The following is a 17,473-nucleotide window of genomic DNA, read 5'->3' on the forward strand; positions in this document are numbered from 1 at the left end:
TCCTAAACGAGAATGTCAAAGATAAAAAAACAGATGACGAAGGGTTTAAACAAAAAGACGACAAATCAACACTAGATGCAACAACATCAAAAACATGTAGCTGCTCCAAAACATAGAGCTCCCTAAGTCTACGACCTATCCCAATCACCCTCCGCGACCGAATGTATTGTACACAGCATAATGAATCAGAAAAGAAGACCCAACAACCAAATTTATACAACTGACTGACCGATGCAAGATTCAAAGCAAGTGTAGGAATGTAATACACATTTGTTAAAGATACATAAGGAGTGACAATAGAACCCTCTACTGACATGGGTGTAACACTAGCAGACATAATAGAGACAGGTGTACGAGAAGATAATGAAGCAAAATATGTCAATGTGGTGACATGTGATGAGATGCACCGGAATCTAATATAAACAAGGATGAAGGAATACATGACGTGTTGGATGAAGAGAGACTTGGATGAGACATGGAACTTGCAGTTGGATTGGTAGCTAAGAATTGTCTGAACTGCTCAATAATCTATGGATCCAAGGCTGATGGTGTTGTGAAATCTGTTTCATTCTCAACTAAACATATAGCAATAGCGTACCGTGGTAGCCTAAAAGATGGAAACGAGGGACGTGACTGTCCATAAGACTTGTTCTGTTGTGAAGACCAAGACTGTGCTGGTGGTCTTGTTTGTTGTTGCTACTGATTTCCCTTGCTTGTCAGCAAAGGACAATTCGCCTTCCAATGGTTCTTCTTCTTACAGAATGCACACTCATCAAATGAAACTCTGGGACAATTTTAGTTTGAAGACTAAGGTCTTTGTGGAACAGAAAAGATAGCAGGAGTGGCCATCTTGGGAGCTTTGTCAACATGAGACTTGATACGAGTTTCTTCAGCAATCAACTCGTGAACAACCAAATCAACAGTGGGAAGAGGTGTGCGATGAAAGATTGATCCACGCAGACCTTCAAAATCTGAATGTAATGCCATCAAGAACTAAATCAAACGCTGCTCTTCTCTTTTATCAATATAAGGCTTAAAAGCCTTCAACACATCAGGTTCTATAAGAGCTAACTGATCCCACAAATCTGACATAGTTGCATAAAATTCTTGAACACTAAGATTGTTCTGTTGGAGGGATCGAATATCAAACTCTAACTGATACTGCTTTGCAAAGTTAGACTGAGTATACAGCCTAGCCAATTGATGCCAAACCTCCTTTGACGTGTCACACTTCGCCAACTGAGTACCAATAGATTGGATAACAAAATTATTAATCCAAGTAATGATCTTGGAATTATCAGTCTCCTATGAATCCAGTAAGCTTGCATAATTAGAAACCTTCTTGTCTGTTGGTTTCTTCCTATCACCTGTAACAACCCCCCATATAGTCTTGCCTCGCAAGAAATTCTTCATAACATAACTCCAAGTTGGATACTAATGGAATAAAGAGAATCATCTCTCGGGGCCATATTCTAATATGAGTCAAATGAGAATAACCAAAACAACAGCAAATACGAATAGCAGCAGCCACAATCAAGATCTCAAAATCAACAAAACCAACAGACGAAATGAAATCCTCGAAGTCATTGAAAAAAGCAAATCAAATCAAACTTTGATGAAGAGTAACTTCGATGAATAGTGATTTGATGAATAGTAACTTCAATGAATAGTGTCGTGCCTGCTACAACTCGCCCCTAAAACGAAAATACATATGATCAACCAAGCTTTGATACCATGTAAACTAACAAGTGAAAGACATATAATGACTAGGGTTTCATATTATTATCAAAGGTAAGTAAACATACAATGAAAGGAAAAGACATAATATATAGACTAGCTAATTGGGGCTTCCTAGCTAAAAGACCCAATCATAAAACCAAATACAAGATAAAGCCAAAAGTCTTATTAGGCTAACATTTTTGTGCCGTCAAAGCACAAGAACAATGTGGTGCGCTATTTTATAGAAGTAATCGATACTTGATAAGAAAAGTAAACTAAAAATTGTAAAAACAGGAATGAAGATTTTTAGACCGATATTTGAGGAAAAGTTGATTAAATATTATTACAGTGAATTCATGTTTGTTGAATGAAAAGGGCTTCGAGACTTTTCTTTAAGAAAATTTTGGATTCACTTTAATTAACCCAAGGTCTAAGATATGATAGAAATGCCCCCTTAAGTGGCAAAAAAGTTGGTTGATTAGTGATGTGTTTAGATAATATGGACAATGGAAACGGGTACTTGATTTCAGAACGGGAACCGTCTCGAAACTGCCGGTTCTGGAACTGGAAAAACCTTAAGCGGTTCCGGTTCCTAAAGCTTCGGAACCTCCTAAATCGGTTCCAATACCGCGTATCCAGAACTGGCGGTTACCTCGAACCAGTAGTGACGGGTACCTGCTTTTTTCTAACGAAAATATATATTTAATTATTTATATATTGGTGATTTTGTTTTTTGAAAAATAGAAATAAATTTTACCTAATTACCTTAGTCGTTTTTAGGGTTTTTGTTGATTCATTCTTACAAAAAAAACGCCAACACCAACTTCTTCCCTTCATTGTCTTCTTCTCGTCACTCTCGTCTCTCAGATCTGTCGTCGCCTTCCCTTATCACATTACTGATTATCTAGAAATACCACAACGATTACAAGTAGGTGGAGCTCCAGTCGATTTTGTAGTTCGTATCTCGTAACCCTCTCGTCAAATTCGTAATCCACGTTGTTCAATTGCCATTCATCTCTACTCGGTCAGCCATCTCATTTTAATCGTAGACCATCCTCACTCAATTGAAGGTTTAATCTGCAACTACAAGTCTTCATCAAATCAGATTCTTATTGTTATGTAACTATGTGGTTTAATTTGTCGATTCTTTAGGTTGTTATATTATGTTTAAATTTGTGAAGTTTTAGACCGTTACTTGAAATTTCGAGTATTGAATCTATTATTGTGTTAGCATCTCGAGTTTGTTGCATTGAAATTTTGACTCACTCCTGAATTTTGCTTAATCTTTAAGTTTTATGTGATCTGTTACTGTGTTAATTTGTCGATTCTTTGAGTATTTCATATGTTAACATCTATGTGAAGTTTAATTTGTCGATTCACTCCTGACTTTTGCTTTCCAGATTGCTTAATCTTTGAATTTAATGTGAATATGGCATCTGCTAACATCTAATCTATTAATATCTTAATTTTTTTCATCTATTACTTTTATTTATCTGTGAATATCAATAAGTTTCATCTTTGTTATTGATTAATTTTTCCGAAATTTTAGGTTCAATAATGGAAAATAGTCGAAATGACATAGACTTAGATGGTAAAGTGAGACCGTTGATCAAAAGAAAATGTCAATTGTTGGGGACAGAAGGACACCATATGCTTGGCGCAACTACACATACGTTAGAGTTCCGAAGACTGACAAGGTTGTAAAGGCGCAATGCAAACATTGTTCCAGACTATTGATAGTTACTACTAGAATGGTACATCATCTTTAAATAAACATAATGTTACATGTTTACAAAATCCTCAAAATATTGATAAAAATTAGCACTATTAGAACAAGTCAAAGTGATTCCTGAAGGGTTTTGAGCATTCTAACACTTCTAAGGTGTACATGCAACCCTAGAAACCTTGGATCTATGTTTTACTAAGATACATGCAAAAATGATTTTCCACAGTTCTTAACTTAACTAGCATGTCATAGGGAACTTTAAAACATAAATGCTAGTAGAAGAACATACCTTTTAGTTGTTTGGATTCCTTGAGAACCTTGTGAGCCTAGCACCTCAAGTGTGATGCCTCAAATGTCTCACACAACACCACAACACTTAGAATAACTTTGAGAGAAATACACTTACACCTCAAAATCGGCTAGCCCTCTATTACTTGCTTGTAGTGCCGATTTTGGTCATCCATGGGGTCTTTATATAATTGTGTCACAAGTAGGGTTACACCATGTAAACCCTAATTGCCATGGCTCTTCATATTCCATGACCCATGGGTTTGTAGCCTCCATGGACTATCCATGGAGAACCTTATGGATTTTAACCCAATCCATACAAACCATGGATCATTAGCCCAACTATACAAGAATAGATGATTTACACAATCAACCCCATATATTTAATTAGTCTCCTTTTGATCACTTAATTAATTCCAAATTGATTCTTTGATCAATACTAATTAAATAATATTATTAATATATTAGAACTTATAATATATTAATAATCCTTAAGTGTCCATTCTCTCATTTAGTCTATCCAAATGTTGCAATGACATGCAACCCAAATGGACCATGCCAACCGGGTCAAGTACATTCCAGAAATAGTTATGAACTTAGACACCTAATCCAATAGTCTCCCACTTGGATAAGTCTAATAACTATAACTGCAAGAATGACTTCAGGAACCGATCAACAATCGTAGCTCTTTCAAGGTCTCCTGGAACTGAGATGATGATGATATGTCATTTAAGATAAGTGATCATATATTCCTTTGGTCTAGATATCAGTCGGACAAATACATGGAACAATGTCTTACTAATTGTCCAACAGTTTGTTTCCCGATTTCCGATTTGTTTTACATAGAACATAATCGAACACATCAATTTAGTTCATACCGGTCCCGGTACATAGGTCGAAACAAAATCATCGAGGGGCTCATATATCGTTTCTAATCCAAGAAGAAACAGATAAACTTTGACTCATATGCTTTTCTACTACTTGTTGAATTATACACAAAGGCACGTTTTATAACATCGAGTTACCAATGCGTTTTCGTACAATCAATGTATAACCAACTCATAGTCAACAACTCATATCTCTAGGTTTGAAGACTTATATGATATTACCGTCTCACGTTCACTAGAGATAAATTCCATGAAGTGATACAAGTGAGCGTGGGTTGAATCCAATACTCAGAACTTATGAGCACTCATGAGTGTTGTAGCATCTCTTGCTATGTCCAACAACTTAGACATCTACAAGCCAACTCATGATAGTCTTGATTCATATCTACTGCCAACATACGACCGACTGTTGAGAATTTGAATAATATGATTTACCATAACATAATTATTCTGGAAGTCAAAACATGCAAAATGAAATGATAGTAAACGATTGATAAAAGATAGCAGCACTTATACTTCTAAATAAACAAAAACTTTTATTTATCATCAAATGTCAATTACACTTTACAAATTTCAAAGCTATCTAACTACTAAAACTAATATCATCCTTCATCCCTATGTGCCTCGCATGCTAGAGATGCTTAACCCTACCCAATCCCTTCGTGAGGGGATCTGCTGGGTTCTCATCCGATGATACCCTCTTTTCCACGAGGAGTCCTTCTTCTATTCGATGTCTGATGAAATGATATTTTCTGTCGATGTGTCTCGATCTCCTGTGATCCCTTGGTTCCTTACAAAATCATCGAGGGGCCCATATATCGCTTCTAATCCAAGAAGGAACAGATAAACTTTGACTCATAAGCTTGTTCTACTACTTGTTGAATTATACACAAAGGCACATTTTATAACATCGAGTTACCAATGCGTTTTCGTACAATAAATGTATAACCAACTCATAGTTAACAACTCATAGCTCTAGGTTTGAAGACTTATATGATATTACCGTCTCACGTTCACTCGAGATAAATTCCATGAAGTGATACAAGTGAGTGTGGGTTTGAAGACTTATAAACTCTCTCTCTCTCTCTCTCTCTCAAGACTCCTCTCCTTGTTACAAAGACCACATTATCAGTGGGTCTGTAGAAGAGTTAACCAAAGGATTTCTGTAGGTAGTCGATGAAAATACACCTCTTACTTTGAGGTTCGAGCTTATCGTGAGTCTTGTGCCTCATGAAAGCCTCACAACCCCAAATCTTGATGTGGTCCAGATTGGGAACTTTACCAGTCCACATCTCATGAGGTGTTTTGTCAACCTTTTTTTGTAGGGAGTAGATTAAGGATATGGGTGGCAGTCTCTAAGGCATACCCCCAGAATGAGATTGTTAGCGAAGCTCGACTCATCATGGAATGAACAATGTCCAGCAATGTTCGATTACGCCTCTCAGCCACACCATTAAGCTGTGGTGTCCTGTGAGGTGTCAATTGTGAGAGAATCCCACACTCCTTAAGATAGTCAAGGAACTCTGTACTAAGATACTCGCCACCTCGATCGGATCGAAGCATTATAATGTTCCTGCCTAATTGATTCTCCACTTCTTGCTTAAACTCTTTGAACTTTTCAAAGGTTTTTGACTTATGCTTGATTAAGTAGACATATCCATATCTACAAAAATTATCAGTAAAAATCACATAGAAGTGGTTAGCATCCCTTGTAATAGTTCTGAAGGTCCACACACACCAGTGTGTACCAGATCCAACAAACCTTCACCCCTAGCACAAGAACCAGTGAAGGGTGATTTTGTTATTTTTCCAAGTAGACAAGATTCACAAGTATCATCCGACTTTAGGTCAAATGACTCCAAGACTCCATTCTTTTGGAGTTAACCTATGTGTTTCTTGCTTATATGTACAAGACGATAATGCCACAATGATGCTTTATCCAAGTTAGTGGAAGAGTCAATGCAGAACACATTATTTCCTAGGTTATCTACAACAGACATAGCTTCATACACACCATCACAAGGTAATGCTTTAAAATAAAGAGCATTAATAAAGGAAGCATTAATACCACCACATTCATTATCAAAAGAAAAGGTAAACCCTTGTTTGTACAAAGCATGAAAGGAAATAATATTTCTTGCCATTTCAGACGAGTAACAACATTTATTCAAATCTAATGTTAACCCACTATTTAGTAACGAAGCATAAACTCCAATCTTGGTGACAGGTGATGCTTTCCTATTCCCCATGATTAAGCTTATCTTCCCATGCTCCACATCCTTACTTCTTCTTAGTCCCTGCAAATCAGAACAAATATGAATACCACAACCGGTATCAAGGACCCAAGAATTAGAATGTGGTGAGTTATTAGACAATATAGTGTAAATACTTGCATGGTTGGGTTTCACTTTCCCGTCCTTAACATCTTGCAGATACTTCGAGCAATTTTTCTTCCAGTGCAACTTTTCGTGGCAATAGAAGCATTCAGCCTCTTTAGGGTTGGTAGAAGGAGTGACGGAACCTTTCTTGGTTCCACTTGAAGAGGATCCTTCAAGGGAATTTCCCTTGGTACCCTTCGAGGGGCTCTTCCTATTCTTCCCTTTGCCTTGCCCGATTGCCAAGACAGGGGCCGCGGTAGAAGTAGGAGTGGTAACAACTGATTTACGCTTAAGGCCACTTTCGGCGGTCTTTAAGAGTCCTTGAAGTTTGTTAAGTGTGACTTCCTTCTTGTTCATGTGGTATGTCATTTGGAATTGATCATAACATGAAGGTAAGGAGTGCAAAATGATGTCAATTGCCAACTCCTCAGGTAAGTTCACATTTAGCTTCAGCAAACAGTCTACATACCTTTGCATTTTCTGTAAGTGGCCCGTGATGGGTTCAATATCCTTCATTCGGGTTGTTATCATGGAGCAGATGATGTCATACCTCTCTTGGCGAGCACTTTGATAGTAGGGGTCCATCAAGTCTTGGTGCATCTCAAAAGGATAATAGTCCTCAGAGGACTTTTGAAGCTCAACTGTCCTTATGGCTAACATGATACGTTCACTTTCGTGGCATCTCTCTCATGTGCCTAAAGTCAGCGATCTCCTCTGGAGTAGCAGTGGAGTCATAAATTTCCTTTAGCTCCTTGTCGAGGACATATTCCTTGTCCTCATAACGAGTGATCATCCTGATGTTTCGGATCTAATCCATAAAGTTGGAACCATCGAAGATGACTCTCCCACAAAGGTTCATGAGAGAGAAAGAGTCGGTAGGGTTTGAGCCAGAAGCAACATTGTTTGAAGACATCTAAAAAAGAAAAAAGATAGGTTTAGATTAGATATAAAGATAGTCCTTAATAAAACACCCAAATGTAATATTAAGGCTAGGACCCAACACAATATTTTATAACTTAGAAGAGGGATACCGTAATCCAAGTTATAAAATATTTGAACGTAGGTGAATGACGATTCACCAATTTTCACCATGAAAAACGAAATAAATTATTAGGTTTGAGTTGGTTTTGAAACTCCTAGATTCTTTGAGATTCATTGAACTTTTCAATGACATGTTTCAATCATGAGTGTGCCCTTCAAGTTTTGTGACTGGGATATCGATGATCACAAAACAAGGTGTGAAGTAACCATGCAAATTACTTGGTATCCTTAATTTTATCACTCAATCGTTGTGCCGGTTAACCACATGCGATCCACCATAAACATTACGGTTGTTGGGATTGGTGCTGGGAGAGCCTTTTAGTATCGGGACTTTGAAAATGTGAAGCCCCCGGCCATTGATGGAGTTCCGGATCTAATCATAGACATGAGGCTTCTGTCTGACATTGAGGGATGCTTTTTCACTTGCTCTTTCGCAGTTGACCAGAGGGCTAGGTGCGCTTTGAGCCTTCTTAGGTTTGGAGTGAAGGATTGCTGGAGGCTTGTTACCAGCTTGTATTCTCTTGAGCAGGGGACTGTAGTGACTTGGAGAAGTTCTCGGAGATGTTACATTCTAGATATGTTCTGTTGGTCGAGCGTGAGAGGTTGGCCCAGGCATATTTGGACTTGAGACAGGGGACGAAGTCGGTGACAGAGATCACCAAGATGTTCACAGAGAGGCCCATGTTTTGTCCTAAGTTTGTTGCTTTTGAGCAAACTCAGATGACCGGTTACTTGAGCATGCTTAAGATGGACATCAGGTAGTTTGTATCCAATCAACGTTATTGTTCATTTTTGGAGTTGCAGGAGACCACCAGATGACATGATATTGAGATGAAGCCCTAGAAGAGGGTGCAAAGATCGGCCCCTACACATTCGTAGCCTGCACCAAAGCAGTTCAGAGTGGTTGGTACTAGATCGGGGAGTCAGAGGGGCTAAATTTGTGGAAAGTGTGGCAAGGTTCATGATGGAGCTTGATCTGCTTCGGGATGCCACAAATTTGGCAAGCAGGGTCGTATTTCGATGGACTCCTAACAATAGGCTCCAGCATCCGACATCATACTTTGTTATCATTGTGATTATGTGGGCCATATGAAGCCTAGTGCCCTTTGCTTGCTTTCTGGATGATGTAGGCTCGAAACCCGACTACTTTGAGGATCACATTTTGGAGTCTGGATAGGGCGGAGCCCCTTAGGGCTTGAGGTTGCACTTTCCATCTTACGACATAGGAGGCCAGGTCGGCACCAGACATCATAACTAGTATGTTTCTATTTATTATTTGGTTGATTGCGTTTTCATTATGCTCATGTTTATGCTCCTAATACATATATTCTTAGTGAACTCGTTTCCTGCCCTTATATTATTTGACTCAGGCGTGATTCGGTCATTTGTATCTTGATCATTCAGTAGGGAGTTTGATATGCCTATTTGGGAGTTAGAGTGTCTGTTGCGGGTTTCTATCGCCAACGAACAAGGGTTTATGCATCTGCGGTGTATCAGGATTGTATATCGGAGATCTTCGGAGTGCCTTATCCGATTGATCAGATCCCTATCCCCATGGGAGATGTATGCGTGATAGTCGATATATACTGGCTGAGTAGGTTTGGTGCCATGATTTACTATAAGGGCCAACGAGTGGTAGCTCAAACCCTAAGTGTGGGAGAACATGTTATCTATAGAGAGAGCACCAGGGTTGGTTCAAGGTTTTATTTGGTAGCTTGGGCTCGTCAGTGTATTCAGCATGGGTACGCAGGTTATTTGACTTATGTGATTGATACTTGATTTGGGGACCAGACTTCAGTTTCAGAGGTTCCAGTCTTCAGAGATTTTTCTGATGTGTTCCCGAAAACGTTACTCGGTGTGCCTCCTGAGAGACATTTTGAGTTCAAGATCTATCTTGTGCTAGGTGTGGCCCCGATTACCAAGGCATCGTATTGCTTGGCAACGCCTGAGATGAAAGAGCTATCATCTCAGTTGTAGGAGCTGCTAGGTAAGGAGTTCATCAAACCGAGCAGTTCTCCGTGGGGAGTGTTGATACTGTTCATCAAGAAGAAGGATGGTTCACACCGGATGTGCATTGATTACCCAGAGTTGAACAAGTTAACAGTGAAGAATCGTTATCCCCTTCCACGGATTGATGACCTCTTTGATTAATTGTAGGGTGCATCTTGGTTCTCCAACATAGATATGAGGTCTGGGTAGCATCAGGTAAAAGTGCGTTCCGGACTAGCATTGGGCATTACGAGTTTGTGGTGATGCCATTTGGGCTCAACAATGTGCCTTACGTGTTTATGGATTTAATGAATCGGGTATGCAGTTCGATGCTCGGCCGATATGTCATTGTATTTATTGATGATATTTTGGTATATTCCAAGACCAGAAAGCAGCATGAGTAGCACCTTCGAGAGCTTTTGTAGGTTTTGAGGCGAGAACTACTTTATGCCAAGTTCTTGAAGTGCGAGTTCTAGTTACAAGAGGTCCAGTTTCTGGGGAACCTTGTTAACCAGGACGGGATTTTGGTCGATCTGTACAAGATCGAGGCTGTGATGCAGTGGGAGGTTCTGAAATCTCCCTCAGAGATCAGGAGTTTCTTGGGTTTGCCAGGGTACTATAGGAGATTTATTCAGGACTTCTCCAAGATTGTGGTACCCCTCACTCGTCTGACGAGAAAGGGGATGGATTTCCTATGGGGCCCTGAGCAGCAGTCGGTGTTTGAGACACTTTGGCAGGGGTTATTTGAGGCCTCGGTATTGACCCTCCCGGAAGGGGTCGAGGATTTGTGGTATTCTGTGATGCATCCATCATCAGTTTGGGGTGTTCCTCATGTAGAGAGGACGAGAGATTTCTTATGCTTCGCACCAACTGAAGCCGCGTGAGACACGATATCCCACGCATGACCTGGAGTTTGGGGTAGTGGTGCTTGCCCTCAAGATTTGGAGACATTATCTATATGGGATCCTTTGTATTGTCTACACGGATCACAAGAGTTTGAGATACCTGATATACCAACTGAACCTGAATATTATGCAACGCAGGTGGCTGGACGTGGTCAAGGATTACGACTACGAGATCCTTTACCATCTGGGTAAAGCGGATGTGGTAACAGATGCTTTAAGCCGTAAGTCAGCTGGGTCTTCGGTCGGGGAGATGTGTATAAGGATATCTATTGATTCTCTACTTTTAGTATTGATCAGAGAGGATCAGTTTGATGGAGTTTGGAAACAGAACAGGAAACAGGAAAGGATCAGTGGTGAGATTGATAGATTTATAATGGATAGTCGAGGGTCATTGACCCTATGTGGTCGGGTTTGTGTTCCAGTTGTTGGTGGGGTCAGACACATTGTGTTAGAGGAGGCTCATAAGTATCACTTTTCTATACACCGGGGAGCCACCTAGATGTATCAGGATTTGAGATTGAGCTACTGGTGGCCATGTACGAAGAGGAAGATAGTCTGGTATGTCAAGAGATACTTGACATGCAAGATGGTCAAGGCTGAGCATCTGAGGCCACATGGCAAGATGCTGTCACTAGAGGTTCCCATGTGGAAATGGGAGTAGATCACCATGGATTTTATGACCAACTTTCCAAAGAAGACAAAGCGTTTTGATGCCATATGGTTCATCGTGGATCGATTGACCAAGAGTGTCCACTTTTTGGTTATCCGGGAGAGTTTTTCGGCCAAAAAGTTGGTCAATGTTTATGTCCAGGAGATTGTCACTCACCATGGGGTTCTGGTTTCCATTGTTTATGACCAAGATTTTCGGTTCACCTCCTATTTCTGGCAGAAGTTCCATGAGGAACTGGGCACAAGATTGCATTTCAACACTGCATAGCATCCACATACCAACGACAAGAGTAAGCGGACAATACAGACCCTTGAGGATATGTTTCAGGCCTGTGTCATTGATTTTGGTGGGAGTTGGTATTCCTACCTACCTCTTGCAGAGTTCTCCTACAAAAATAGTTATCACTCCAGCATTAGTGCCCCGCCTTTTGAGATCTTGTATGGTCGGAGATTTCGTACCCTGGTTTGTTAGGGAGAGGTTGGTCACAAGGTTATGGGAAGGATCGAAGTAGTCCGTCAGAACATGGAGCTTATTTATCAGATCAGACAGAGATTACAGATCACTTAGAGTCAGCAAAAGAGCTATGCCGACCGGCGCCAATCAGAGTTGGAGTTTCAGGTCGCTGATATGGTACTCCTGAAGGTCTCACCCTGGTAGGGTGTGATCCACTTCAGGAAGAAGGGGAAATTGGTTCCCCGGTATATTGGACCTTTTCGGGTGATTCCCAGGGTTAGCTAGGTGGCATACAAGTTAGACCCCCCCTAGGGAGCTCAGTCAAATTCACAACACTTTCCATGTTTTGCAGTTACAAAAGTGTGTATAAAATGAGGAGGCAGTGGTTTCATTGGATGATATTCAGGTCGACGAGTGTCTGAACTATGTTGAGAGACTCATGGCTATTCTAGAAAGGAAGATGAATTTTCCGCACAACAAGGAGATACCTCTGGTAAAGGTACAGTGGCAACATCAGAGAGGCTCCGATAGGACCTGGGAGCTGGAGGCGGAGATGCGGAAGCACTACCCGAAGTATTCATGGCGGCAGACTTTGAGGATGAAGTCTAGATCAAGTGGGGGAGAATTATAACATCCTGATGATAAGGCACTTCTAGTTTTAACCCTATAATTTAATTATGTTGCATTTTAGTCCCTAAGTTCAAGAAAGTTTGCAACAGGAGCCCTAGTGTCATTTTTGTAATTGGGACGTCCAATATAGTAGCTGAGTACACATGGCGTACTCAGCCAACTTGACTTTCCTTGACCTTTTGACTTTCTAACTTTGACCTTTGACCAGGGGTTTAACCAAGTTTGACCTAAGGGTATTTTGGGTACTTTTAGAATGAGTTTGATATTAGATCATTATTTGTTGCATATCTCAACTGTAGAGTTGGCATTTGGCATAGTGTTCTTTCCTGCTATCTTTTCTGACTGTAAGATGAGTTTTCCTCACTTTACTTGTGGGTCAAAGGAACCAACACCAGCCTACTAGATTATGCATCCTTGTTTAGGATTTTGCAATGTTGTATTGATCTGATGAGATCTGCATGTTTATCTATTGCATATGTCGACATAGTGTGGGTGGGTTGAAGTTGTACTGCTTTGTGTTGTTGGCTAACAAACCCAATGGTAATCCAATCGGGAGATTGTGGGCTAATGACAATAGAATCAAGAGATTGTAGGCCAGGGTAATCCAACTAGGAGGTTTTGGACCTAACATGCAATATGTATATTGCTTGGTTGTGTGTGATACTTTGGGGGAACTCACTAAGCTTTGGCTTATAGTTTGATTATTGTGGTTTCAAGTATTTTAGAGGTCAGGGACAAGGCCAGGGCTTGATCGTGCATGTCATCATGGATTTCATGTGTTTTATGATTTTAGGATACTCTGATTCATGATAACAAATTTTGGAAACTATGCTTTGTAAACGCTTATGGTTTTTGGCTTGGTTTTGAAAATAAAAATTTTACCTTGATTTTTGGGTTGTTATGCAATAGATTTTGTAAGCATTATCAATTAATCATATTGTGATATATCTTATTACATGAAAAGTAAGTAGGTCCGAGTAAACTAAAAAGAGCATGTCGATGATGTATTTTTTTATCAACTACTTAACAACATAGATTATATATCTACAAGGTGCTAGTAAAGGAATATAGTAAAAATAAAAATAGCTAAACTAGGATTTTGAACCTGCCAACAATCATCTCTTCTTTCTCCTATTGAAATTCAAAAATACCCATATGAGACCATGCTATAAATTATCTCCAATAGTTGTGGCTTAACTGATCCAAAAAAATGTTGTTTTGGAATCTCCGAAGTTATGTCGATGACTGCAACAAAGCTTTTTCTAGTAATCTTCGCCCTATATTAGTTTTGTCCACCAAAGTTAGGAAATCTTCAAATATGTTATGAGAAGAAGGATGATATGAATTTATTTAACTATATATTTTAGGACATTATCTTAATAAGTTTAATACTAAATGTTATATTTTAAGATATATGACATATAATATACTTTGAAATGTTAAATTGCAGTTAAAATCGGTGTTGAGATGCAAAAGGAGGAGAACAGAGCTGAAAAAAACGAAAAACAACAAAGACATGAAAATCAACATTTTTTTAGATTACGAGTTCAGGTGCAACATAGAAACCCGATCACCACACTGTAACGAGACATATGTCACAACGTGGTGTAGCAAAAACTATAAAAATACAAGATTCTCAACCCTAATCGGTGTGCATCCTTTAACAGACTTATACTGAGAATTTTATTTTGTTTTCGACACCAGAGTTGATTGGAGCATGGATTTGAAGATTCAAGCGCTATTTGGAACAAGATTTCACTTCGGCTTTTCTTGATGATCGTGTCTCGCAATCATTTGGTGATGTATTTCTGCTTTAGGTTACTGATTATGGTGTAAAACCTTTACTTTCATTAGATGTAGATGAACTCTTGTTAATATGATGCGATTTTGTTAGTTGGATTATGTGAGTTTGGTTAGAACTAGTGTTCGATTGATTATTTATATTTCTTGTTAAAAGTTATGATTTTATTGCCAATTGTTGAGTTATGTATAGTTAAGAGGACTAATCTAATTACATTAACTTGAAGCTTAATTGCTTTATGATCATTAAATTGTTAGGACTAGAGATCGATGAAATCCTAGGATTAGGTAATATTAATCGTTAACTCGATTGTGTTAGAGAAACATAGATATCCATGGTATGCGTTGATTTATTGTCATGATAATTAATAAGAATTGTTAGATCATATTGTTCATAGTTCGAAATTTTTAATTAATTATTTGGTCACTAATTACATGATTTTTTTGTTAGTTGTTCATTAACTATTACTACTAGGAAATTGGACCAAGATAACTTGTCATATTACAATTCGGTAATCAACTCATTAATCCATTGAACTTCTAATAAATCAAACATATAAACATAGGGAATTTGTATTCTAGTGGAAGTACTTCTTATCCATTGTTTTAATTTAGTTCTTTACTTCATTTGATCAATTGAGTGTTAAAGCAAGTTTAATTTAGTTTAAACAAAAATCCCCCTTTTACTTTACTATCATTAATTTAATTAACATTTGAATTATTTCATATAAACCATTCATATTCCCCTAGTGTTCGACATCCTTTCTTACCATAATTATACTGTTATACAATTAGGTTCACTACCTAGTGTGTGTATTAATTAAGATGTGGTAAATTAGGATTTATAAATTTAAAACTAGTGCATAAATAAAACATCAAAGGAAAACAACACCATATACCAATGTGGTTGCAAATGGATTTGACAGTCAAATGAGCAACAAAATGTGATTGATAGTATTGATCAAAAAATCACACATGGGGTAAAGCATCAAATTGACATCAATCCCTTTTTCAACCAAGTTCACATGTGAATGCATCTAATTTAAACATAACCTCTTAACCAATAAATTAAAGCATTAATAGAATTAAATGATTCCATCTCGTTGGAATATTTGACACCACCAAAGTATCATAATAAACATAAGTATGTAATGACAACATTTGGATCCAAATCCTACACATATTTGCCTTGTTATTCTGAAAATAAATGACTAAAAACCTTGAAACTCCACTCATTGGACATCCTCACTAAGAAATCTATCAATAAGGTCACTCCTTTGAATTTGAAGGACGTGTGTGAAGAGAAAATATGGTCCCCTAAATACATTTTTTATATAAGCAAAATTCATTAATACTAAGATAATTATTTTACCAATAATACTTATGAAAACATAAACACTCGATGATATAAGGTCGAAGATTACCTGTAATTGATACTAAAACTATGTGTTATGTAACATCTGGATCATTGAGGTATGAAATTTGAAGCAAAATAAGAGTTTTAGGTGGGTCACGACCTGAGGGGCGCACAGTCACGTCGTGACATGCCCATGAAAAACATGAATGATCATTTAAATATCACAATGTGACACTGTGTTGGTCCCAATGTGACACCTAATCAAGGGAAAATCCTAATTTTTTGTAACGCCCGTAGATCCGGGCTAGTGAATTTAGAGGCAATAGGGATCGAAAATGACTTTTTTACAAAAGATTCTTTAGAATAAATAATCTTAACTAAGTTGTAGAATATATCTCAAGGTTTCCGTACATATAAAGAACACCGAAATCCGAGTTATAACGAAGAAGTTATGACCCATTGAAGTTTCGCGACGAAACCGGCACGATACCGGGAAGCGTAAATAGTGAATTTACGATATAGCGAGATTTAGCCTTAGCGATCTAAACAAAAGTCGTAGAATATGTTAAACTAAGAGCATCGATAAAAAGAACGCCCAAATCTGACTTCGTATGAAGAAGTTATGATTTTTCGAAGTTTCGGATTAGCAGTGTACAGCCCGAAATTCGAATATTAGATAGAGTGATTTTTAGCCGACACGACCTAAATGAGAATCGAAGATCTCGATAAGAGTAGCGTAACGAGAAAAAGATGGGCGAAAACGAACGTCGGATGAAGAAGTTATGAGGATTTAACGGACTAATCCTGTCCCGGCCTATTAATAATACAAAATTTATAATCGAGTGAAAATTATCCAACGAAGTCTAAACGAAAGTTGTAGAGTACTTTCCCACCTTCGCATGGATATAAAGCACGTCGAAAACGGAGCTTGTACGCGAAATTTACGAATTTTTAAAAATTGTACTCGATTTTGCGAGATCTGATACGAAATCGCTGACGTGGCGCTTTCCCAGCTGTTCGATGATGATCGTTGAAGTCGCCTCGGATCGTGACACGTAGCCCCCTCGCTACGCCCAGCGTCCGGTCTCGTACGCGCAGCGTACGCCTAACGCTCCTTGGTCCAGGATAAGCCACGTCGCACCACCGAGCCTTCGCCACCTGTAATCTCTATCCGAATTACTCCCCGCGTAAGGGCCTCGGTACGCCCAGCGTACTCCGAGGCTGAGGCCAATATAAAGGAGGCGAAGCCTCTCGGATTTTTCACACCTTTCCACCTTCTTTCTCTCACTACTTTCTCTCTCTAAGTGCTATAAACCCCCTAAGCCCTAGTTAAACCCCTTAGCCCCCGAGGGAAGCTCCGAGGCTCCCGGAATCCCGAGAAAAAGAGTCTTTCGGTTTCGAAACACTGCTCCAATTAAGTTCCGATTTTCGATAAAATTCACTGTAAGTGTGCTACGCTTACGTAGTTTTTAATATAGCTTTCAAATAATTATAGGAATGTTATTAGGTCCTTAAAATAATTATTTGGGCTATTATTATAAGTTATATTGAGTGTTATTAATGCTTATATAATAATAATAATAATAATAGTCAGACTAATTAATTTGTCGCGGTTATCGTTAGACTAAAC

The sequence above is a fragment of the Lactuca saligna genome, chromosome 2, assembly GCF_052625555.1.
Source record: "Lactuca saligna cultivar CGN05327 chromosome 2, ASM5262555v1, whole genome shotgun sequence".
Taxonomy (NCBI): Eukaryota; Viridiplantae; Streptophyta; class Magnoliopsida; order Asterales; family Asteraceae; genus Lactuca; species Lactuca saligna.